At 41.0% G+C, this 23,628-nt stretch overlaps 1 protein-coding gene across 3 annotated transcripts in view; it reads left to right on the forward strand.

Annotated features, from left to right (window-relative positions):
• Fyb1 (FYN binding protein 1) overlaps positions 1-23,628 on the forward strand; it is a 129,062-nt gene that overhangs the window by 25,334 nt on the left and 80,100 nt on the right. The window contains exon 1 of one of the 3 annotated variants that reach the window (XM_051182505.1): positions 14,355-14,514. The exons of the other annotated variants lie outside the window; for them this stretch is intronic. The gene's annotated coding sequence lies outside the window, so the exon portion shown is untranslated. Of the gene's footprint in view, positions 1-14,354; positions 14,515-23,628 lie in introns of those variants that run through there. 3 annotated transcript variants of the gene reach the window in all.

Below are 23,628 nucleotides of genomic sequence, written 5' to 3' on the forward strand. Positions count from 1 at the left end.
GATTTCCTTCTAGAGGGAATTTCTAAAGACAGTCTCAAAGGAAGAAAATACATATTCATTTAATAGGTCTAGGGGTATTGCTTGGGGATAGAGTACTTGCCGGATATTCATGAAGCCCTGGTTTTGTTTTCCTGCACCACAAAAAATTCACCTGACAATGACAATGACAAGTTTCGTTATTACATTCCCCACAGTACTTTTATAGATGGACACATGCATATATACACATATATTTTTGTCTATGATGCATAAAGGGTACACATACATGTATGACTTCACAATAAATATTACTAGATTTTAAAAAGCAATTGTGTGTGTGTGTGTGTGTGTGTGTGTGTGTGTGTGTGTTGAGATGTAACACATGTATGCAGATGCCCACAGATGCCAGAGGCCATTAGATTTCCTCAGAAGTGGAGTCCTTTGCAGTTATAAGCCACCTGATGTAGATGCTGAGAAATAAACCTGAGTCTCCTGCAAGAGCAATATGTACTATTAACCACTGAGCAATCTTTCCATCCCCTTATCTTTTAATTGTAAGACATAATACTAAACTTTCCACCTTATCAATTTTTAAGAGTGCAGTTCAGAGCTGGGCAGTGATGGTACATGCCTTTAATCCCAGGCAGAGGCAGGAGGGTCTCTGTGAGTTTGAGACCAGCTTGATCTACAAGAGCTAGTTCCAGGACAGTCTCCAAAACTACAGAGAGACCCTGTCTCGAAAAACCAAAGGGGGGAAAAAAAGAGAGAATGCAGTTCAGTGTCCTTAAGTACCTATTCATGGTTGGGTGCACTGTTCATTTTTATCTTTTAATGTTGGGACAACAAATAATCCTAAGTCTGGATTACATCAGTCAAGATAGCAGTTAGCCCTCCCATATCTGTAAAATTTTTCAAAGTCAGAATGTTTCTATATCTTTGTTTAAGATGAGGACGATGATAATTAATCCTACAGACTTAAAGCCAAGATATCTACCCATTACTCCACATCCTCTGAGAGGTATTTAGCCAAACATGGTTGCTTATATTCTACTGTGGATACAGATGACCTCTGGGTCCAAGAATAACCCCATCTTTGTCTTATTTGTTCTAACTTTTATCTGTGCTATTTATTTCCATGAATATTTCTTGATCACAGGCAGTGAAACATTTAAAACCAAACCTACTCATAGCCTATCAGCAGAAATCACTGTCTTGTTTTGTTTCTTGGCTCTGGTTTTGCTTTTAGGACAGGATCTCATGAAGCTTCCCTCATACTTGCCACATAATCCAGACTGGCACACAGTTTAGGCTGGAATTCCTGGATTTCTGATTCTCCTGCTCCTACCTTCCAGCTGCTGAGCTTACCATTGTGTGCCACCTGTAGCATCTGAAAGGACAAGTTTGTAATCATTTTAATGATTTGTCTTTCCTTATGTTCAGTCTAGTAACTTAGTGACTGCCAGGATGCCTGGTGCCACATCACACAGGAAATGATGGTCAGACTGATGAGCTGACCAAAAAGGAACTACTTGTATAGGGAGCACTTGCTTTTGGGAGGAGAGTATTCTCCAAGGATCAAGATCTCTATTCCCCTTAACCCTTAGTCACATGGGTTTGTGAGTTTAGGTTGAAGCCATTCTTTCTTTAGTTGCAGGAGTGAAAATGAAATGCCCTTTCATCTTCACTTCTGCGGCTATTATCTTTTAGTCAGGGCCATGTGAGCCCAGCTTGCTCTCGGTTAATAACCCTTCTTTCCCATCTTCTAATTTGTGAATTAAAAGTTTGCTATAAAGCAGTAGTCCTCTGACTTTTCTTTATAGGTCTCTGATTCTTCCACTATGAAATGCTGTCTGCATCTTTCTATCCACCTGCACTGGGAACTTTTGACTATAAACTCCATCCCTGTCAGTTTTCAGTCTTTGCTTTATGTCTGTGAACATGGGATCTGGATTTCTGAATTTTCCCAGAGGCACTGTAGTTTCTTTAGCCCACATGAACCACACCACAGTGTTCCCAAGAGATTTGATAGACATTTCTTATCTTGATTTTCTCTGGCTCTTTTGTCAGAGATATGTAGTAGCTTAATAGTTCAGTTCATAGATTATTATAATATCAAAAAGCTCCAGTGATTCCTTTAGTTATTAAAACCTTGGAGTCTGGTGTCTCTTAAAAGTATAGAAATCTTCCACCTTTAAAGTCTAGAATGTTCAGGGGTTTTTCTAAGACATATTGGTCTCCTAGCAATTGGCTTCAGATGTATTCTTAGCTTTGAACTAAAGGAAGTTGTATATTAATCTTTTCATCAACCCAAATTTGAGCTTTAATAGCAATATGGATTTGACTGAACATAGAAGGAACTTTTAAAATCTAGTGGCACACCCAGATTTCCTCTAGTATCTGAGAGGTTTCAATAACAATTTGGTCCTCGGCTCCAGAGCTGCACTCATTAGCCAACAATGTAGACCCCAGTCACATGGAGCACTTGAATTTTAAATAGTTGAAAGATCTGGGTGGGGTGGCACATCCCTGCAGTACCTTAATTAGGAGACAAATGAGGGTGAGATCACGTGGACCCTGGACTTGAAGACAACACAGAAAGATACTGTCTGACACATGTTCCTAATTAAGTTAAGATTCGGTTCCTCAGTTGCATTAGGTACTTATCAGGTGCTTCATGGTGGGATGTGGTTGTGGCTACCACATTGAACCACAGCAATGTAGAACATTTCTATTTTTACAAAAAGAATAATCTGTCCATGATATTGAACAGCGTCACTCTAAAAGCTTGTCACTGGTTTTGTTAAGAAACCTATGCTGGATGGCATTTATGGCAGTAGAATCTTGTGTCTATTTAATACTTCTCCTATGTGAAGGTTTTATTCATCATTTACTAACCTAACACAACACACTTAGTGCCTAACATGTGCTCAAAAGCTGGCTAACAAATGTTCATCAGTTACAATCAGTACTCCTATCTAGCTGTCCAGTTATATGGTGGTGTAATATGAGTTTAAAAGAGGCAGAAAGAAAAGCTAATAGTCCTGAAACAAGTTTGCATTTCTTGAATTCTGTTAAATGCTAAATGTAAATCTGTGACAAACTATTGACACTACTCTGTCCCCTGCTTACACAGCTGCATGTGACAGCTGCATAAAGTCAGCCAATAGACATTTATTTTAGAAATGTGTGCTAACCCTTTTCTAGGCCTAAAGTGGGGGAAATGTCACCTTTGTTCATTTCTCAAAACTATTAGAATTCTACCCTGGCTACAAAGGGGAAAAGCTGTAATTCCCTCTTTAAAGGTGCCATCTTGTCTCTACTCCCAGGTATAAGATGAATAGGAAATCTATCACCCTCGAAGTCATATTAGTCTCTTTTCTTACAGGGAGTTTAAATTGAATATTGAGTTTGTATTTATGAATTGCCTTTTTGGATATGAAAATCTGTGGGGGCTATAGAGGTGGCTCAGCACCATGCTGAGTACGTCAAGAGTTCATACTGTTCTTGCAGAGGACCTGGGTTCAATCCAGGGCCCACACTGTGCAACTCACAACAGTCTGTAACTCCAGCTCTGGGAACTCCAAGGCCTTTAGCCGCTGTGGGTGCCTGAACACATGTGTGTATTCACACACACACACACACATACCAAATAATAAAAACACATTTTTTTTTAATGTGAACCCTTCTTCACAATAGAGTCAGACTTTAAGGCCCACAGAAGGTCATGACCTAAATGGAAATAATTAATAAATACTTGTTTATACATATAAATCAACTAATAGTCACAAATGAGTCTCCTTGGCTGAAATTACGTCTCCTAAGTATCAATAATATTCTAATTTTATTTGATAATTTTCAAATTACATTTATTAGCTTGTTTGTTTTGTGTGTGTACATGTAAGTGCCATGACTCATGTATGAGGTCAGAAAGCCTGTAGATGGAACTCGGGGCACCAGACTCAGAAGCCAGTGCCTTTGTCTTCTGAGTCATCTTACTGGCTCATTGACAATATTTTAATAAAGAAATACATACAGTTAGGAACAAAATAACCACAAGGAGTGGCTTTTGCTAGGATTCCTTATCATTCCATCTAAAATTCAGTAGCTGGCATGACACTGGTGTGGGGGGCAGTGGAACCAAACAGAAGATGCTGGTCACAGACCTAGAAGTAAGCCTCTGCAGCCTGTAGATGGCTCACATGAAGACCAACTGCAGGCAACAGGAAACTTCACGCTTCCCGGAAAGCTATGGACTCACACCAACTAGGGCAGGGCCAGCGCAGAAAAGTTCACACTATTGGGAATTGCCTACTCGCTCTCTATGGAGTCCAGAATCCTTGTGTAATAATGCCAAGGGGTCACTTGCCTTCTGGATTCTCATTCTCAAGAATGTTCAGTGGGATTTTCCAGAGACTATATGGCCATCTGAAAAAGCAAGTAAGATATCCTTCCATTTTCCAACAACATATCTGTGTGAGGCCATTATCTTCAAATACATCATCCAAAACAATGTCAGGACAGATTAAATGCTGAGCAAACATGAGGACACAGCTGCTTTCTCTCATACCAGACATTAAAGACATTTGCAAAACTGTAAAACAAAGCCATGCCTCCTAATAAAGTATATGTTTGGGGAAATACAGTTTTCATAAAAATGATAGCCTTATTACTATTTAATGATTTGTTATTTTAAATGAATTAATAACAAACAGAAATGTTCTCAGTGATTACCCATATCTTTAACAAGTTCTTTGGGGTCCTCCAGCTCTCCAATGTGAAATGTACAAATAATGTAAATAGCCTCCCAAACAATAGTTAACTGAAGAAGGGAAAAGGCAGAGATAACAGTTTCTCAGATGGCCAGATGCTGTTAGGGATATAACCATGCTTTTTCATCCAATCAACTAATCACTCACAGCTTTATTGATGGCTACATCTAAGTCTTACTTTTTTCCCCTCATAAATCAAACCATTCCTTTGCTTGGCCAAATATTTGCTAGCTCCTTCCAGTTGCATACAAACAGTTTTTGTTCCACAAAATAGTTACTTTAAGATCCCGTGTTTACAATAGTTTTAAATGAGGAATTAATTTTTATTAGATAAGATGGCTGGAACTATCAGCAGCCTGAGCTGAGGCTGGCTATGTGGTAATAGCACATGAATAATGTGTGTGTGTGTGTGTGTGTGTGTGTGTGTGTAAAATAAGAGAGAGTCTGTATATTTGTGTGTGTGTGTTTGAGTGTGTATATTTGTGTGTGTGGGGGGGGTTATTGCAAGGAGCTTGAGTAAACTACTACTTAAGTTAGCTTTGTCTCATCTTCCTAGAAGCCTATTGATTTTTTACTTTCATGTGACTTATATCTTGGGGTCAATTATATCAATAAAATTTACATCAAATCAATGTTTTAAATGTAACAATAGGAATGGTTCTGGTTTCTTGTTTGTTTGTTGCTGAGGTCTAGGGCTGGAATGCAGGGCCTTGTCTAGGTTAAGGAAATAATGTACCTATTCACTTACAGCTTTAGTCACTGAAGTGTCCATTTTGATTGAAGATAACTACTAAAGAGATTGGAAGGTGCATGAATGCACATGCACATTCCTTTAAACAGATATCATTCTGGCTCCTTCTTTCAGTAGCCCTTACCTATTGAGAGAGAGTTCGCTGTTGTTCATTATTCTCTATTAATCCTTTTCCCAAAATCCCAGGGCCACACCCTTGAATGATAACCTCCTTCTTTCTTCCCTGTCCCTAGTTTCCCTTCTGGCTGAGGCAGGTTTGCCATCACTGCTCAAGTCTCATCATCATTGTCAAACTCTACTAATACTTCAGTGACCCAACCTTCTGTAGACTCCCCTCAAAAGCCTCACGCACAGGCTAATGTCACAGTGGTCTAGTGACTGAAGCCCAAACCAAAGAGAGAGAGCATCGTGGATGTGCTGACACCATGGGAACATAGACTTCTATGTTTCAGTTCCCCCAGCACTGGCATGGAGGAATTCTGAAACGATTTGTCTCTGGACACTTCCCTATTAACCCTTTCTCCCACCCACCCGCCTACTCATTGTTCAAACGTCCCTTATAATGATTTCTTATGACCACTCTCCTCCCTCAAGGCTTGAAACATATTGTGCACTAACAGGTATTGCACTATGAATTTGTTTTTTGAAATAACTTTGAACTGCAGTCATTTTCCTACCATTCTCCTTTGTCACATAAAACAGTATGCTCACACTCCCTGGGGTCCAAAGGTAGACATTTTTGTGGGTAATAGTTTGCATGTTTCCACTGTAAGATGGCTTTAATTGGTTATATTATTGGAAGTTGCAAAGTAGAGCTGAGAGCAGTGGGGATGGATAGCAGGCTGAAGCACTTGTCACTTAAGCCGGACAGGCCAAGTTTGGATCCTGGGAAGCCATGCGAAAGCCAGATATGGCACTGTGTGTCTGTCATCCTAGCACTGCTCCAGCAAGAGGTCAGGCAAAGACAAGAGACTTCCTCAGAAGCTCCTGAGCCAATACCTAATGTTGACCTCTGACCTCCACACTTGGGTGATGGCATGTGTATGACCTAACACATGGACATGTAATCTCACATACACAAAAGTAAATGTTTTTTTAAAATATCTGAGAGATAATAAATCTTAATTAATTCTGCTTAGATTCTCTGCAAACTGGCATACCGCCCAGGAGAGTTCTTCATTTCTGTTGTCCTTTCTCTTAGATATAGTCAATGGCTAATTTCTCCTCCAGTTCTTCTCCAGTTGTTTTCACTTTGTACACATGTGTCAACTGCAGAAACTGAGCTTTCAGAACAAATGGGGCTGAACATTATGGTAGGTGGCCATGTGTCTGCCTTTCTTACCCCAAGGAATGGTGTGCCCACAGCCCTATCCCAGCCAGGCTCAGAGTCCTGCTTCTTAAACCTGACCTTAGCAATACTAAAATGTTCAATCTACTGTCCCTAGGTTGTTCAGAGAGCCCAGGCCTTGTGTTCACACCCACATGGTTACAGAAAGCTGTATAGAGCATTTTACTCTCATGCATTTTATAGAGAAAGCTGCCTTTAGCTAAAGGTACCAAGGAACTATCAATTGTGGTGCTAAAACTGTGGTTTTAAATGTTATTGGCTGCCAGAATTTACACACACAAAAAAGGAAGAATATATGTGGGAGCAATTTTGTTTTCTAAGCTTCTAAAATGAGAAAAGGGGGAAGAGAAATTGCATTAGACAGAGGAAAGATTGCATATGGTTTCACTGTCCTGTGTTTAATTTGTTCACCTCATTCTGCTGCTGGGAACTAATAGCAAATACTATATCCAAAACACCAGAGTTTGGCAAATTAAAATTAAAATGTGTGAAATGTGTGGTTCTTTGTATTCAGAAGAGACTCAGCTTTGGAGCTGGGCTTCCTCTTCCTTCAGGACTAAAAAAACAAAAACAAAAACAAAACACAGCAGTACATTGCTACAGATGACAGAGTTGGCATATTCATGTTGGCATATCCATTATACAGGTTTGAGTGGAAATCTTTGTTTCTTGATCTGTTTGAAGAATTTTGAAAATAGCTAAACCATAATATATAACAAAACAACATGTCTATCACCAAGGATTGGCAAAGATTTGTCATATTCCTCTAGTTATTTATTTATATTTATTTATTATGTGTGGGTGTTTGGGCTGCAGGTATGCCTATGCACAACATGCATATGGTGTCTATGGAGACAAGCAGATGGTGTTAGATTCCCAGACAGTTGTGAGTCACCATATGGGTGCTGGGACTTGAACTTGGGTTCTCTGGAAGAGCAGGAAGTACTCTTAACTACTGAGTCATCTCAGTAGCCCCTTGGTCTTTCTAATATAAAAGAATATGCACTTGAAGTCAGAATTCAATCATCATTCTTCCTAGGGCCCATTTGCCACCATGGCTTGCCAAAGACTGTCATGACTTTACCAGGATTCCTGTGAGGTTGCTACTTTACCTATCAAAATCAGTCTTGCTCATCATGATGACATGCCCAGGAATCAAGTCCTGGAAGATAGAGATGTTATTTCTGCAGGAAAAATTCATCCCTGATGCTCAGCCTTTCTCTTTATCTGGCCCCTGAGGTGGGGGTGATGCATTTACATGTACATCAAGGACAGGTGATAATCTTACAGCTCATGCGAGTTTTGTTTTCTGGTTCCCACTTGGACTTCTCAAGGTCAAAATCCAGGTCAGTCTGTAGACTTCAAGAAGAATGAGCCCTAAGAAGACTTCCAAAGGTTCTGATGGTTTGGATTACATCAGATTATATAACTGATAGCAAAGCAATTGTCAGCTGAGGTCAGGCAGGTGACTTTAATTAGAGTTTCAGTGAGCCATGCCAGATCTTCAGACCACTATGGGAGTAGACTCTTCACAGACAGACAGAACTCTGTCTGAATGTGAAAACATTGCAGTCTACATTTCCTTTTTCAATGTTATTGTTCTGTTTTGTTTTTTTTTAACGTTCAAATCTACAGAAAAGCTTAAACAATAATACACAAAACCCTTCATCCTCATCACTTAAATTTATTCAAATTTTTAACATTTGACCCATTATATGTGCTTGTATAAATTCTTTCCTGGAACAATAACTAGTTTCTTAGTGTTTTTTGTTTTTTCAGTATCTCTTACAAGTGATTATCAAACCTTTAAAGCATAACAATTTTATATTGTTTCATTGCTTATCTCAAAATCTCTTCATTTGAGTTTAAATTATTTTACAATCCTTGTTTCATTTCTTCCTTTTGCAGTAGCCATCAGCTAACTGCCAGTAGCTTCTCAATTGGGGAATGGAGTTGTATGAGCTCCTCCTTCTACCTGCTGGAATTTTAACTGGCTTGATAGCATCCTGTGTAGGTTATCACAGCTACTGCAAGTTCATATATGCAAGAGCCATTTTACATCCAGAGGGCAGCATCTTGTAGAACTCCTCCCATTCTCTGGATCATTCTGTCCCCTCTCCCATGATGGACAGCCTTGGAGGAGGGTTTATATGTTCCTTCTGTGGCTGAGCATTCACAGTAGCTTCTTCTCACCACTTTGCACAGTAATACATCTTGGCTTTAACCACTGCACACTTCAATAAGTCTATTCTCTGGCCAAGATTGGAAGTGTCACATATCTATGACTATAACATAAATATTTAGATGGCCATAGAATAACATGATCATTTAGAAAAAACAAAACAAAACACATCATCACTAGGTGTATTACTTCTTTAGATATCTTTTTTTTTTTTTTTTTTTTTTTAACCATGATTACAGTCATGAATTTCCTTCAGAGGAATAGGCCTCAAGTCCTATCAAAGAAGTGAGTTGTTACATCTACAGTCTTACTATTATTGCACTAGTTAGCATGTCTTTCCCAGACTGTTGGTTGGTATTATACCATGCAGGGGTCAGCATTCCACAACATCACTGATATCTTTTCCCTCTCAGCAGCCTGCCTACCAAGCACCTTTCAGCACTGTGAAAGCTAACCAACAGGGAGAGTGTCCTGGTCAGTTCAATTCTTACTTCTCTGAGTCCTGCAACCAAAGTGAGTGGTGTCTCCAGCAGTAGGATCTTACCATCTAGTTGAGGTGGGCAGCCAAGAGCAATGGTAATAACCTGCATTGTTCTGGGGCCTCTCTGACCAATAACTCATAGGGAGGTAACTCATGAAGTTTAAGGACTACTATTCTAAAGACACAGACAAATTAAGACCTATACCAAGGACCATATCTAATGAAACCAAGATAAAGATGTTACATAGCAGGTACTCTAATGGGGGAAAAGGAGACTTGAGGATGAGGGTGAAATATGAGCTGAGCTTAGGTACAGATGTCAAGCAACCCAAGTGAAGACAAGAGTGAGGCAGGTGTGGACATAAGTGAAGAGGGATGTCATGTGTGAACACAAATGTGTTCCAAATGAGTGAAAGAAAACCTCACTTGTCTTTGAGGGCTTGTAATAAAGTTCAGTGGTAGAGCACTTGCCTAACATGAGTAAGGTCATAAGGTCAATGAAAAGAAAAAAAAAAGGCATCGGGTTACCTTTACCCTGAGGGTTGGAATGCCAATGAAATGCTTTAATCTGATCTGATTCTTTTATCACAGAAAGATCTTGATGACAGGCCACTATGGGAAAAGTTCCCATTGGAAGAAGAGCAGCTCTATAAGAAGTTAGGGCATTGTCAGACAGGAAGTGAGAGGGGCAGTGCTCATTGGGGGTGGGGTGTGGGGAGGAGCTAAATTCCAAAGATCTTTGGGTGGCTGAGGGACTGGGCCAAGCTGACAGGAGGTAAGACTGAGTCAGAGAAAGGAGGCTAATGCAGATTAGCCTATGTCACATGTGGCATGTGAACAGTAACTGCTGGGACAATGAGAGGAAAACTTAACCAGACATGTTCATCTGAATAGAAAATCAGGAATAAGAGTCTCAGCAGGGAAAGGGGGACATGAGGACCCAGAGAGGACAAGAGGCTAACAGGGAACATGGTGAGTTGTGGGAGCAGGGAGGGGGTCAAACCAGACAGGGTCTCTCTGTGCATACTGCCTGCTAAGGGAACTTGCTAACCAAATCAAAAGGGTGGAGACAGCAGGAAGGGAAGAGAGCCTTGTGGTTTTGTTGAAAGTCATCCCTGTGGCCTCTGTGACCTTCAGAATCCCCTCTCCCCACTTAAAAAAAAAAATCAAAACAATTCATCAAGAATAAAGAAAAATTGTTTTGATTCTTGAATCTTTTATTTTAAACATTTTATCTTTTTTATTTCCTTATACCTTTCAACCAAATGTTATAGTCATAAAGTAGTACATGTATTGTTGTAAAAAGATAGACTCTAGATAAAACAAAGTTCATTGCAGGGATCATATATCAGATATTAACCCTCCCATGTAGCCCCCTCCCATTCTCTTTCAAATTCATAGCCTCTTTTTTTTTCATTGTTGTTACTTGTATATATTTTTAAATAACATGAATACAACCTGCTCAGTCTGCATAATGCTATTTATATGTATACATTTCAGGGCTGACCATTTGGTATTGAATAATCAATTTGTGTTTTCCCTGGGAAAGACTATTTCTCCTGCTCTCAGCATTCCATAGTGGCCTGTCGTTTTGTGTAGGGTGTGGTCTCACAAGCTTTCTTCTGTCCATTTTGGTTTTTTTTCTTTAAAGATTTGATATACACACACACACACACACACTCACACACCCACACTTATTTCACCTACACGTGGTGCAATACCTGTGGAAGCCAGAAGAGGGGGCATCAAGACCCTCTGGAATTGGAGTTAAGGCAAGCAAATTGTGAGCCACTATGTGCCAATGTGAGAACTGAACCCAGGCCCTCAGAAATAACAACCAGTGCTCTTAACCACTGAGCCCTCTCTCTACCCCAGACCTCTAAGTTTTAAATCTTGTTCTCTGATACAAATGTATTCCCAGGATCTTTAAAAGCTTTAAACTCCAAAGCTGCCCAGAGAGTTTTCCAGTTTTCTGGAGAAGCAAAATAAAGAACAGATTAGAAGAATAATGCTGAAGTTAGAAGAAAAGGTGAAACATGGCAGAGGAGAGCCACTGGACTTTGCTGTTGTTATTGGTGTTTGTTTGTTTTGTTGTTGTTTGTTTGTTTTGTTGTTGTTTGTTTGGGGTTTTGTTTTCACACATTACATAGGAGCCAATCGTGCATGGTGTGAGTTATGATGTTTCTCTTTATGCAGAAGTTTTGAGGTAAGGAAGAGGAAATGGCCACAAAAGTCAAAGAATTTCAGCAGAACCCATGTCTGCTCTCCACTTCCACATAACCCACTCTCATCTTCTTTGCCAGTGGTTCTGGGCATCTTGCAGCAGAAAGTAAGCGCAGTGGAGGGATATTTTTCTTTGACGAACTGTGACCAGAACACACTTAGCTCACAAGCTCTTGACCAGCATGCAGATGTGGCGAGCTTTCGCCGAGACATAGATTCATTTGACCATCATTTGCTATACGTTAATCTTGGTGATGGAAGGGTGTGGCTAGGCTGCCAGATCCACTTCTCTGCTGAGCAAGTAAAACAAAGCTCTGCTGTCAAACTGCACTCAGATCCCTGGAAGAGAGGAACCCATTGACCCTGGGCCAGATGATTTCATTCTCAAATACATCAGTAGAGGCTTTAAACGCACTCATAGTAGAACTAATATGGTCACCAGCGCCAGATCACCACACTTGGCCATTGATTTCCAGGTTGGTTAACATATTTGAAGACACAGGATATTAACTAATATTTTTAATTCAGTAGAAATATTATCATTACTAAAATAAAACAGCAATAATAAGTTCTACTTCTAATGTAGAAACTGAAGTAAACATATTGACAGGCAACGGGAGTGAGCAGTAATCATTTTCCTGGTCATTAGAATGGGTCGAGTTAGAGGTAGAATAAGTTAGCTGGGTAATAAAGAAGGGATACTGACATCCTAAGCAGGCATTTGATCCTTGGGGTGATAATGCTGGGAGTAAAAAGGTTCCCCACTTCCACTACACAACCTTCCAACTCACTAGCTCCTCTCACTGACTTGTGGTATACAATACAGGAACACAGGATGGAGGAATAATGGCTCAGGTTTTCTACCTGATGCAAACAGCCATCACTTGCTTAAAATCATTCCTGTGGAAGTGTGAACCCTGAACATTTAATAACATGTTCAGAAGTACTGAGGTGTTACCTCAGATTGTGTGACAGATGAGAAGTCTAATGTTGATTTGAGAAACCTTTAAATGATTTTATTTTTATCTAATTGTTCAGATTTCCTTGTGATTTATCAAAGATTTCACTGGGAAGTATCCCCAAAAACAATGAAAACTGTATACAGTATATCAGTTTCTTTCAAAATTATTTTGTTTGGTGTGTGTTTGAAGTATGTTTGTACATATAATCACAGGTGAGCACATTCCCTGGCATGCGTGAGGACACCTCTGGCGCTGGATGTCACCTTTCATCTTGTTTGAGATTTGGTCTCTTTTCCATTTACCACTGTATATACCAAGCTTGCAGGACTATGAGCTTCCTAGCTTGCCATAGGACTGTTAAGATTGCAGATACATGCCATCACACCTGGCTTTCTCTGAGTTCTGAGGATTTCTGAGGATTTCAACTCAACATCTCATGACTATATGGCAAACATTTTACCCACTGAGGGTTTTCCCAGCCCATCAGTTTCCTTTTAAGACTTAATACAAGTAATCCTTTACAACTCTACTATCTCAAGAAGGATTATAGGTAACAAAAAACATATTCTTTGTGGCGTGTTTTCTTTCCTGGTGGAGGAAGAAATGCTAGGGTGATGTGTTATCCCAAAAGACTCGCCGTAGAGATATTCTCCCTTTTCTTTGTCAACTATGCAAACAAAAACCATTCTCAGACTGCGACATCTCTGGAGATGTCAGACCACCACACTGCCAGGATGTTCTGTGAGGATAAAGATCCCCAGTGGACCCTATAGAGGGACTTCAGTCCTATGAGTGTAGCCCTCAGTTTTCTTAGGAAGAACAAGAAGATGCTCCTGTTTGACAGCCGATAGGGAATACAGAGAGAAGGGCTAACTTTCACTCTAACTTTCTTTGTTTCTTCACTTTACAGTCCTTTTCAAACTGTGAGAGTTTCTTGTTTTGAGAGATGTCTGAAACAGGCCGCTGGCCAGAGAGGATGAGTGGACTGTAGTTCACTAATTTATAAGGGATAGATCTTCCTGGAAGGACAGTGGGCATCTCTAGCATGACATCTACAAGATCATAAGCCATGAAGGGAAACAGCCTATCTTGTTCACTCTGCTGGGCTCAGGATAGAACTTGACTTTCACATTTGTTTTTAACACTATGAATGAAGAAAGAACGTAAGTGAAATCTGTAAAATCCCAATGGTAGTTTCTTAACACGGATTATCATCTAGGACCTTGTTTTCCCCTGAGTTTGAAATCTCACAAGAAAATTAGAAGTGAGCCCAAGGGGCGCGCCAGCATTTCATCTCTAGACCACAGCCAGAGTTAGGCCCCAAGCATTGCACACATTGGTTGTGGGGACTTTCCCAACCAAGAGTACTACTTGTCCTCTACTGCAAGGTTACAGGTCTGGGTATACAGACAGATCTTGGAACCAAAACCTCTATAAGTCCTTGCCCTCATATACAACTAGCAGAACTTTGGTTTAACTCTTTTGAATATCACATGCTTGATGGGAATGTCAGCAGAAGTATATGGGCTGAACAGACACTTTTCAGTTCCCATCTTCCCTCCCCCCTTCTTGCTCAATATCCTGAGGACATAATTGAACTTTTCTGTGTGTGTCAGCCTGGCACAGTGAGGAAGGGGCAGCTCATTCAACCATTCCCCTACAGACAAACCTGCCAAGCATCAGAATATGCCACTATTTCTTGGAGTTTGCATGCAGGACAGACACAGCAGCTAAAAATCAAGGGGATTCAAGGCATGGCCCCCAGGAAAACCCACTAAACGAGCCTATCCACCTTCCCTTCTTCTTCTGCAGCTACCAGGTAACAAGTATGTCCAGGTTTCATCTTTCACATCCGTGTGTGGATTTTTACAGCAGGGAATGATGCCATCTCCACATTCTGGCAGGACAGATGGTGCTGGCTGAGTAAGTGAAAGAAAGGCATGTTCTGTTGGAAAACAACAGAGGAGATGGACAGCAGATGCTAAACCACAGCCTTCTCTTAGCCAGAGGGTGAAAAGCAGATAGAAAACACAGCCGGAAATGTGTCTATCCCTAGCTGTGACAGGATGGCTTGTGCCTTGCAAACCTCTAGTCTTGCAACAGAGCCAGAGGCACTACCCTTTGCCTGTAGAGTTGGGCATCAATGACTTGTCCCTTTCTCATTCTTAACAACTGTGGGTTTGTACCTGCTGCTGATCAGAGCAGGAGTGGGGGTGGGGTGTGGAGTGGGGGCGTGGGGAGCTACATTCAGTTTCCTTCAAACTCTAAGATATGACAGAGCATGGGGTTTCTATGAGATTCCCACACTGACAAAGGAAATAGGCCACAGTCAATGATCCTCATTCTCAAAGGAGGCCCTGGCAAACTGGATAGATAATGACTAACAGCTACCAGTTAACCAAGGGAGACACTGGGAATGGATAGTAACTACAGATTTAGGTTATAGGCTTTGGTTCTCTTGTATGTGTGGCTGCTGCTTTTGAAGAATGTATTAGGCTTTTTTTTCCCCTCCCCTTTTTACTAGAATTATAGTGGAGTCATTAAAAGAGAATGGACTTAGACTCTGCCTCCTATCTGCTGTGTAACTCTGAAAGAGCCATATAATGTCACTAAGTTTTCTTTAACAAATGGATGTAATGATTGTACTGGCCTGGTGGGACTGTCTGGGGATAAAGTTACGTATTGAGTACTAATACGTAACTTTAAATTGTTGCCACTTGTCGTATAAAATATATTGGCACAAGGTCAGGTTTGCTCATATAGAAACATAAAAGAGTCTGCCATCCCACAAGCAAAGCCATAAATAGATACAGCTTTTCTCTCCCTGCTAGGAAGAAACTTATTATTGAGGAGACACATAGATAAACACATACATATATAAAATCAGACACACACTTCAGTGAGTATAATGCTCCAAGAAATGAGCAACAAACAGCAGGTGCAAGGGAAACAGACAAAGTTCTTTCCAACACAATCCTATCTTTAAAACTACTCATGGCAACCATTAGCATCCAGGGAACTGTAACCAGCCCCAGGAACACTGAGAAAGCTGGCTGAATATTTCAAAAAAGGGAAGAAAGGCTGGAAGTGCTTCACTTGCTCAGGTTGAAGTCTTTGCTACCTCCTTGTAATTTCCATCTCTTGAACTTCCTAATCCCTTCCGACTTCCTCCTGAGAACTAGAAGACCCTGTTTCCTTCTTGCTCCCTAATCGGATCCAGAGAAAAGGAGTCTTGAAAGTAGGCACTGCCTCACAGAGCTGTTACACTGACATCTAGTGGCCTAAATACTAAGTGCACAAGATGGCCAGGGTGTTCTCAGCAGGTTGGAAGCAATTTTCAGCACGCAGCTTGCATCAGAAGTTACCAAGGCGGGGAAGTCTAGAGATGTGCCTGAGCTGTGCATTTGTCTGAGGTTGTGCTAGGAGCTGTGTCTGAGGCAACATTTCTAAGAATGAGAGAATAAATAAAGTAAACCATGTCTTATTAGAATGTTTGGGCTCTCTAGCTTCTGAGGTTTGGGTGAAGATTGTGATTTCATTTATGTTATACCATGTGTCATCTGTGAGTAGTGGGTAAATGAATGGAATGCCTGTGCCTCGGTTTCTGTATTGATTTAAACAGAGATGTGTTAGGTGATGCCCACAAATCTCCTGGCCCAGCACCCAGCAAAAAAGCAATCCACAAGTTATCGTTATCTCTAAGTTGCTGTCAGTACAACTACCAATACTACAGTGCTGAGAGTGGTATATGAGCAAGGGAGAGACACAGAGTGAGGTTCCATACATCATCAGGACAGATCCCTTCCTTTGCTGCTTTTCTGTAAAACTGTGGAGCATTGAAATGCCCAGTGTTCAAGGCTTTGTTTCTTTCCCAGACACTGTGATTCACACCAATTCATCTGGTTTGGCTGTAAAGCCCAGTTTTACCTCCTTTCTTGTTATGAACGCTTAGGAGTACAGTGATTCTTAATTACTGCACAATTGCTGGCACCAGAAGAGGAGTTGGAATAGCCTTTGCACAAACCACCAAAACAAAGGAAGCATGTGTCCAGACAGAGGTGAGAAGCCGTTAGGAAGCTGTAGAAGCCAAATGATATTTTTGAATCTGAATCTAGTCTGGGGATTCCCTGGTAATGTGGGACACCCCAAACTCACCTTGCTTGTAGAGCTCTGCAAACCAACCTAGTTGCAGAAGCAGGAAACAAGGAAAGCTACGAGGCTGTATAAGCTCAGCATGTACTTTGTGTTATTCTTAACTGTCAACTGGATGGGATTCAGAGTCATCATGCAAACAAGTCTCCGGACATTTCCATAAGGGAATGTCTCACTAGGTTAATTAATGTGGGAGGGCCTAGCCTAAATTAAGATGGGACCATTATGTGGGCTGAGAACCCAGACCACAAAACAATGAGGGAAACTGAGCTGAGCACAAGTGTCCATCATTTTGCTTCTTGATTGTGGATGTAATGTGACCAGATGTCTCGTCTCCTGCTGCCATAACTTCTTAGCCACGGTGGACTATACCTTCAAAAGCTGTAAGCCAAAATAACCTGTTCCTTTTCCCCCACGTTGCTTTTTACTTCTGGCATTTTGTTGCAACAAGAATACAGTAACTGACTCACTGGGATAACAACAGCCTTGCTCAGGCATGCATTCTGTCAACAGGTCAGAACAGCATATGAGCTTGTTTGGGCCAGGTAAATGCCACCAAGCGTCCTCTGCTTATGACTAACCATCAAACACAGCTGGATGCCACCTGGGGAGAAAAGGATAGCAACAAACAGTGACCCTGTAATGTAATCATGAGAAGAACCCTTTCTGCCCTTCTCTCTAACCCTCATCCATAGATGTGTTATGGATGAGGTGTAGAGGTTTCTCATAGAAATCTAGCACACAATGTTTCAGATGAGGGAACGTATTTTGGTTTCTAGTGATTTCTGCTCCAAAGTACCACAGACTGTGGCTTGTAACAACAGAAGGAAGTCTTAAGTGGGGGTGTCAGACAGACCCAGTGCCAATTGTTCTGTCCTTCAAGTTTGTCTCCCAGCAGACCATTCTGGTGTTGGGGTCCTCTTGATCAAGGGCCTTCTGAAAGCAGCTGGTTTCTACATCCTCCATCCTTCTTAAGAGCTGGTGCTCAAGTTCCAGAACAGTTCCCCATGATTTGATGGCTGGCTTTGAACCTCTACCAGTGTCTTCTTCTAGATTTGTGGGATGACACTCCCACATCAACCCAATGCTTCCACAGTGTTTTGAAAGTAAAGGGAAATGAAAGAGAAAAAAGAAAAAAGAAAGAAAAGGAAGAATTCTCAAGGTTGTGCTTCCTACCTTCTAGATGTCCTCAGGTCATAGGACATTGCCCAAAATACCTATATTTGCTGTGTTGGTCATCAGCTTTGGTGATTTAATGTCATCCCTATACAACTTTAATAGTTTTTGACATTGACCTGTTAGCATCTATTATATCACACTTGATTTCATACTCCTCCAAGCACTGATTTTAACTGATCTTACTGAATTTCCGTATGGTTCTAAAACATAGTTAAACAAAATCTGCCATTTTTCCCCTTTTTCATGTGTGTGGTAGGAGAAGAAATAAGAGTGTGTGTATGTGAAGGAGAGAGAGAGAGAGTATGTGAATAGGAGAGAGGAAAGAGAGAGTGTGTGTTATAATTTAAGAAAAGCAGCTTGTGAGAGAAAGATGACATGAGACAGGATTCAAGTAGAGGGGTATTTATTAGGGAAAGAGATTATAAAAGGGGTAAAGATGAGGGGGAGGGAGAAGAGAGAGAGGGGAACAGACAGAGAGAGAGAAAGAAAGAGAGAAAGGGGATGGGAGGTGGGCAGGGCCCTTTTAAAAGGGAATGGAGTGAATGTGCACAGGTGGTGCTCTTAGTGGCTGCAGCTGAGCACTTATCCTGTCAGAACCCTAAGGACAGGCCAGTACAGATGCCTGAACACTAACAGTGTGTATATGTCTCTGTGTGTATCTGTATGGGAGTTTAAGGCTTGTAGAGAATCCCAGATCCACAGGTCTTCAACCTTAGTCATTGAGTCAGTCTCACAGTCAAACCTGGAGCTTAACAGTGGGACTCTCTCGCTTCAATAGCTAGCTTGCTCTGGGGATCCCTATCCCTGCCTTCCAAGGTTGGAATTACAGGCAGCCACCATGGAGGCTTTACATAGGTCCTCAGCTTGAGCCAGCACTTTAACCACTGAGGCATTTGCCCAGCTCCATTGACTTAAACTGTGTAAGTGTACAATTCTGTATCAGGTACATTCACATTGTGGTGCAGCCCTCACCATCCCTCTAGGAACATTTCATCTTTCCCATTGGAAACGGGGCATCCATTAAGCCCTAACTCCCCATTCCTTTCCTCCCTAGCCACTGGCAACACCCTGCCTGTATGATTTTGACTGTGCTGGGTACCTCAAGTAAATGGAACTGTGGGATGTTAGTTCCCGAGTGACCTGTTAGGTTCACTTAGCAAGTGTCTTCAAAGATTATGTGATAGCATATGCCAGAATTTTCCTCCTCTTGTATATGAAATTTTTCACTTAATGATGTGATTATTCTTCCCAATAATAGAATTAGAAATAGCACACCAGAATACATACATTTTTGCTAAATATGGGAGTAAATGGAGATGATTCATGTCCTGAGATAAAGAACAGGTAATAAACTAGGGAGTGGCAAAGTGAGATACACTAGATTCAGTGCATACACGGTGGATGTCTAGAACTCTCAAATAGGATGATGAACGAATGAATTAGTGAGCGAATGAATGAGAACCCTGAGCAGATGAAGTCATGAAGCCCCTTGGAGAGGTGAGAGAAAGGGGATGGCTAGGTACACAAGATGCATGCCACAGGGAGTGGGAGAAGGAGAGCATCATAATTGTAATGAGAAGGGGTGTGACCCAGTGATGAGCCCTGTGACACCAAAGTTGAAGGAGGCAGCTTAGCTGCTGCAGAGGCTTGTCACTGTGCAAGATCTGTCAGGTGATTGTGTTGCTGAAGGCTGACACTAAATACTGCATGTCCGTCAATGTTCAAAGCAGGGAGAGACAGAATGGAATGGGGTCTGGAAGGAAGGTAGGAAATGAGACAGAAGGGCCTGCATTGTCACACTCTGGAAAGTAATAGTTCAAAATGCCATCTGTTTCTGTTCTGGAACCTTCCATACCACAACTTAATGGCTGTTTTTTTACTTTGCTTAAAACTCTGAATCTCTCAATGAGCAGCAGTTGCCACCCATCTCGCTTAGTTTGTTGCCATCTGAGCAGATCTCTTGCCTCAGTTTCTTAATCAATGGGATGTTTATTATGTATTTGGCAAACTGAATTTTCTCCTGCTGGCTTTAGAAAACTATCACAAGAAAGACTAGCTGGAGGCTCTGACAATCGGAGGCTTATCTTTTCTATAGAATAAACAGTAATCCTCCCAAGACGCAAATCAGCAACAGACAACATATATGCAAAACATTATTTATAAACTCAATAGTTAAAACGTAAATTCTTCAAAGGCAATCTTCTAATTTCATACACTTTGATAATGTATGTTAAAGGAATTTTAAAAATCCTAAATAGATATGGGCTGCATTTGCTGTAATATGTATCATCCTATTACTTACACACACACACACACACACACACACACACACACACACACACACACGTATAAATTAGAAAAGCAAGCAATTATAGGACTGTTCATTGCTCTATACTATCTATAGAATCTATACTGTCATCCTCTGTGAGCTCTGCATCCTGTCTCTATTCACATCAAGAAGTCATAAACAAATAGTATTAAAGACATACAGAATGTTGTGTTTAACCCCTCCTGTTATTCATGCTCAAGCCTCTGGAGGTCATGACAAGCTTAAGACTTAATATGTACGAGGTATCTGATAGAGTAGCAAGGATAAAGAAGACTGACAAGTCAGAGATGTCCAAGTTCCCAGTCTTTGAGGGAGGATATGAAAGTCCTCCTAATTGATACACCTTGAGAATGCAAGGCAGTTGAGAGCCAGGTCGTTGGCATCAGGGCTTTATGGCTTGCTAAACTCCTTGCTTCCTCTCCCTCCAATTACAAAGCAGAAACAAGGAAATACCCTAGTTTAAACAGCTGCATTGGATAGCATTAGAGACAGAAGTTCTTCAGGCCAAGCTACCAAAAAGAAGTGGACAAACACACACAGCCTTGCGAAAGCCCAAGGGTGCCAGTTGTATTTTTCAGAGGACATTTTCCCTCAAAGTATAAGCCACTGAGGATAAGGCACTGCTGGCTGGTAGCATATCAAAAAAGCATCTCACCTCCACATGTAGAAAGGGTTGTCACAACTAAGGCTGTCACTGTGGCTTCTGCCACCAGCTCCCCCCACCCATGCCTGCCATTTGCAGCAGTAGGCTCCTGCTCTCAGGAACTTAGTTTGTGGTGAGAGACAAGTTCCCACATCCTGTTGAAAGGGGCCTTGTACTCACTCCAGCCTCAGAGGTTCAGCTGACTGGAACCCACTTCAGCCTTTTTGCAATGGGTTGGAGATTTTAGAATGGATTCGTGGCTGAGGTCAACCAAGAAGTGAAGAAATAATTTTCCAGCTCCCCTGTGATCTGTCACAGGGGCATTCAAGTAAATTCAGTCCATCAGCCAGTATATTTCATGTATATTGTGGGAGAAAGTTCCAGGCCTGAAGGAAATGTTTACATGTGAGGAGGCATGATCTTAAAGAGGGAAAGGAAAATAAAATCAGTTCCTTGCTTTCATACACACTACATATGCAAATTATAACTAGCTATATGTTTGTGCAATACTGTTGGAGGACAATAAATCTCATTGAGAGCCTGCTGTTCTATATTGGGGCTTGCCATCTTTGTATTTGATTAGGATTTGTCCTAAGTATTACATTTCATCTTCCTTCTACTAAGAAAACCACTATGGCTAAAAACTATTTCTCCTTGTAAGTTTGATCTTCTTGAGTCTATTACATTTTCATGATTTGTTTCTACTTCAAGATGGAGAAGTTTCTCCAAGTTGGAGAAGGATTTCTGTCTTCTCTGTGCTTTGTTATGTCTTACAGGCTGTATTCAGCAGAGTGCATCACATGTTTGAGAGACCTCATCATCACCAGCATAGAAGCTGGGCCTCTTCAGTCCTTGCTCTCTCTTACTTCCTGCTCCTTGTATGTAATCAGTTGGGCCTTGGAAAGGACTCTGCCTGGCTTCCTAGAACTTTTTTTCTTTATACACCAGCCCCTCACAGCCACATGTTGTCCTATGACGTTAACTGTACCTGTGGCAGTGATATTGGCCATCATGGCAAGGGTAAGAATGAATGATGCTCAGTGGGAAGAATTAGCAATTCAAAAAAAGTGAGTCAACACACCACCACACAATTCAAAAATTTATCAATGAACTTTTCAGAAATTGTGCAAATGATTATTATTAACTTATGTTTCCCTAGGGATTAAGCACACTATAGACCCTCACATGAAAATGTTTTTTTGCTTTTGTGCCTTTTGCCCAGGATAGAATAACGGCACCCACAGAGATGATTCATTCTCCTTTAATTTCCAGAAAAATGAACACATCATTTTTGTTTGTTGTTTGTCTGTTTTGTTTTGGTTTTTGACACAAGGTTTCTCTGTATAGTTTTGGCTGTCCTGGATCTTGCTCTGTAGACTAGGGTGGCCTCAAATTCACAGAGATTCACTTGCCTCTGCCTCCTGAGTGCTGACATTAAAGGTGTGCACCACCACCGCCTAACACAATAAACATAACAAGGTCAAAATTGGGTTTCCAAGTTACTTTAGATTTTCATTAGTTATCTACTGTTCGTGGGTCTTTTATTTCCTTTGCACTGTAAAATATACACAAGCCATTTGGAGTGTGTCTTAGTAGTAGAGTACCTGCCTCACATTTACAATTCCCTTGGTTAGACTGTGGCATTTTTACCAAGTTATTTGTCTAAGGTTATCAACCCTCAGCTTCAATTTTAACATGAATAGCTAGCTTTTTTGTGTGTTCGTTTTTGTCACTGATGAAATAAAACAACAATCATCAAACATTAATATCCTTGCATTCTGGTTTCATTACAAATTGAATATTTACTCACTGTTTTTATTTTCAAAGGGGGCAGGGGTACTGGTGAGTTGATCCAGTGGGTAAAAATGCATACCACCAAGCAAAATGGCCTGAGTTCGATCCCCAGACTCATACGGTGGACGGAGAGAACTGACTCCTGAAAACTGTCCTCTTGTGGAGTTCACATTGTTGATGTGTCAAATACACCACTGAGCTTGGCTCCACTCACTGTTTCTTCAAGGGGCCCCACAGAGGAACTTATTGCTCCTTCCTTCCCCGTCTTTTAGCATCTAGTGAAAACTCAAGACGGCAGTGAATCAGACTCAAACATGATAATTCTATGTGTAATTCATAAGTGTGCTTGTTTGAAGACACATTAATGTAAATAATTTCAATATTGGCTCTATCTGGAAAAGATGATAGTATACTATGAATGAACTGGAAACTATTGTGATGGCAGAAAAACCAGTGAGTGTGTGTTACATTCAATTCTTGATCGGTTTGTTTATGTTTTTGTTGATTCAGAGCTAAGGACAAAACTCAAGGTCTTGTATTTGCTAAGCAAGTGCTCCATCACTGAGCCAAATATAACCACCTGTGTTAACCCATGCAATCTTTACCAAAACAAGCAAAAATCCAGTTAACAGTGGGAATAGAGTTCTGATTTCAGAGACGAAGAAAGCAGACTTGGAAAACACCATGCTATATAGCAAAGTCAAAGGCTTGTGCCTCAGTCAGTAGCTTCAAGGCCTGTGCCTTTAAATTAGACATTTGCAGGGTCTCCTGGATCCAGACTAGCAGCCAAGGCTAAAGTTTCCATTCTGAATCCACAACTTCCATATTTTTCGAAC

This window comes from Phodopus roborovskii, unplaced genomic scaffold (assembly GCF_943737965.1).
Source record: "Phodopus roborovskii unplaced genomic scaffold, PHOROB, whole genome shotgun sequence".
Lineage (NCBI taxonomy): Eukaryota > Metazoa > Chordata > Mammalia > Rodentia > Cricetidae > Phodopus > Phodopus roborovskii.